The sequence below is a fragment of the Marmota flaviventris genome, chromosome X (assembly GCF_047511675.1).
Source record: "Marmota flaviventris isolate mMarFla1 chromosome X, mMarFla1.hap1, whole genome shotgun sequence".
Classification (NCBI taxonomy): Eukaryota; Metazoa; Chordata; class Mammalia; order Rodentia; family Sciuridae; genus Marmota; species Marmota flaviventris.
The window spans coordinates 134496298-134499529 of NC_092518.1; the positions used below are offsets into that span (position 1 = coordinate 134496298).

The following is a 3232-nucleotide window of genomic DNA, read 5'->3' on the forward strand; positions in this document are numbered from 1 at the left end:
AAGACTTTAGCAAGGGAGGGAAAGCTTTTGTGAGCTGGCAGAGGTAACCAAAAGACAAGCTTGTTTCCTAGTCAACCGGTACGGGGCGGGGGGGGGGGGACAAGCCAAAAAATGACTTTTGATGCACTACAGTCCCCTCAGGGATGGCTGTCAAACCCAGCTGTGACAGGAAACCATCCTCCTGACGGACAGAGTTTTAGGTGTTGCACCTGCACATATACCGCGTATGGAACTTAGAATACACCGTAACTCAGGAGCAGGGGTAAACGGCCTGGCTTTTTGGCCAGGAACCTGGAAATTTAGGCTCTGCAGGTCAAGGAGCTCTGGTTCACAGAGGGGCACACTTCCAACATGGTGCACAGGAAGCGTCTCACTGAGCGTGAAGTGCCGACGGCCATCTGCTCCCTTCGGATACCACATGCCTAGACACCAGCAGGCAAGGAAAGGAGTCGTGATGGCGTTGTGAGATGCAGACTGTCTTACAATATTGGCTACAGGGAATGGCCTTGTCCTAGATCCCCTGGTGTCAACCTGGGAAATTGATCTATTTCTACAGAACTGCCCGTTTCATCTGCATTCAAGGTAGTTTTGCAATTTCAACATTTAGTTTCCGTCCCTTCTCTCCTGCGTGATTGTATCTGCTTTTTGTTAAATCAACTGATCCTAATCAGACACCCATTTCATTGTGCCCAGAGATGCACTGGGCCAGCAACTCCCAGAGGGCCCAGCAGGCACTCGTGGCCTCTGCTCTGGGACATCTGCAGGATCAGCCGAGACATCTGAAGCAGGTGGAAGCCAAATCATCCGAGGGTCCTTCCCTCACAGGTCTTCCGTCTGTGTGCGGGAGACTCCAAGGCAGGCCCTGTGCACCAGAGATGCCCTCAAGTCCTCTCCACCGTGGCGGCAGCCCCAGGGCAACCCAACTGCTTTCAGGCAGCTCAGTGCTCCCAGAGCCCGTGTTCCAGGGAACAGTCGAGAAGCTTCACACTACTATCATGTCAAGCAGCATCGACCCCGCTGTCCTCCAGCAGTGGAAGCAGTACCAGACCTGCTCACATTCAAGGGGGCAGGGGAAGGGAGGGACACAGACCCCATGTCTCAAAAGGAGGCTGTCAAGGCCAAGGTGTAGAACACATGAGATGGACCCTCATCCTGTCCATCCCTGGAAAGACACTCGGCCACACAGTTATCATTATCATATGCACGTGTTTAGAGGGGCGTGAATGTCATTTCATCTAGGACTGTCCTTTGCAAAGTCAACAAGTCCAGGGCGTGGCTTGGACATGGGGAAGACAGCCATGTTCAGCCCAGGAGTACAGAAGGGGCACCTGTACTTTCCTCCACTTGGCTCACAAGTCTAGTGGTTGGGCCATGAGGTCAGAGCCCATGCGTCTATTGCTGCCCAGGGACAGGAGCACCTCATTGTGCCTGTTGTTCTTGAGAAGTGAAAGGAACCTCTTGGGCTCCATCCAAACAGTTCCTACCCCTGGGGGCTGCAGAAGGGGAACCCTTCTCTGAGCCTCCATTTGCCTACCTCTGGGGACCACACAGGGCCTAAGTCGGTACATATACAAATTCAAGGGACAGGCAGGGCTCCAGACCGGTGGCGAGGGACGTGGGACATACAGAATGCCCGGGAATTACATCCCCAGGGCCAGGAACACCAAAGTCAATCTGGGAGTGCTGGTTCACTGAGCAGATGAAGGTGGAAGACAGCAGAAATGTGGGACACAGCCAGACGCTTGGGAGATGGGTCTTGAGAGAGGGACAGTCCCCTCCCAGTGAAGGGGAGGAAAAGACAAGGCATCCTGGCTCAGAAGCAGAAGTTGGTGTCACCAAAACCAGACATTGCTTCAACTGAAGAGGCCCCTCAGGGCCCCCTTCATGTCCTCATTCCTTAGGCTGTATATGAAGGGGTTGAGCATGGGAGCCACCACTGCATATAGGACGGCGGCCACGGAATCCTCAACTGTGTAAGACGAGGAAGGCCACAGATAAATCCCAAGCAGGGTCCCATAGAACAAGGACACCACCGCAAGGTGAGAACTACAAGTGGAAAAAGCTTTCATCTTGCTCTGAGAAGAATGCAGTCTTAGGATGGCTGAGAAAATGCGCATGTAGGAAAGAGAAATCAGGAGGAAGGGGGTCACAAAAAGAAGGCTCCCCAGGGTATAAACAACCAACTCATTGACATGGATATCTGAGCAGGAGAGCTTTAGCAATGCATAGAGTTCACAGAAAATGTGTTGAATTCTGACACTTGCACAGAATGACAGTGTATCCATAAGCAGGGTGTGGACCAAGGGATAGATGTTTGTGACAATCAGAGCCACAGACAAGGAGGTGACACAGAATTCGGGGCTCATGGTTGCGGCATAGTGAAGAGGGTGACATATGGCTACGAATCGGTCATAGGCCATCATCGCCAAGAGGCCATTGTCCAGTTCTAGAAATAAAATCAGAAAATACATCTGAATGAGGCACCCAACCTAAGGGATGGACTGGCTCTGAGTCTGGATGTTCAGCAGCATCTTTGGTACAGTGACAGAGGTGAAGCAGATGTCCACACAGGATAGACTGGCTATAAAGAAGTACGTGGGCATGTGGAGGGTGGGGGTGGAGCCGATAGCCAGGATGATGAGCAGGTTCCCCACCACCGCGACCAGGTACATGGATAGGAACAGGCTGAAGAGGAGGGGCTGATGTCCAGGCACCGCTGACAGTCCCAGGAGGAGGAATTCTGAGACGATGGTTACATTACTTCTCACCATGGCTTCCAGTTTCTACAAATTCACATTGGAAATACATCCGTCAACACGACCAGAGGCAGTTTGGGGAAGCCCGCACGACACCCATGTCACTGATGGAAATCATACTTGTGGAAGGATCTCCAGCCTGGGGTAGTCAGCACAAGAGAGTATGGGGACCCTACAGGCCACCAAGTGTCTTGAGGGTGCTGCTGAGGGCTGAGGTTCTCCGTGGGACTGACCTTAGTCAACCCCCCTCCTGCTTCCTGGGGAGGAAAGATCCAGGCAGAGAAGATAAAGAGAACTGAAGGAAAGTTGGGGGTTTTTTGGGGGGTGGGGAATGGGTAGAGGCAACTGTGTAAGACTTGTCTCAGTAGGAACTCTCAAAAAGGACCAAGGTTGACCTCCATGAACCATTCTGCTTGTCCATGTAGAGGTGTGAGAGATGACGATTAAGTTAAAATTGTGTGTGTGTGTGTGTGTGT

General features: G+C 52.2%; 1 pseudogene; it reads right to left on the minus strand.

Moving 5' to 3' along the window:
* Positions 1-1853: 1853 nt before the first annotated feature.
* On the minus strand, positions 1854-2971 carry LOC139703190 (olfactory receptor 1N2-like; annotated as a pseudogene).
* Positions 2972-3232: the final 261 nt, after the last annotated feature.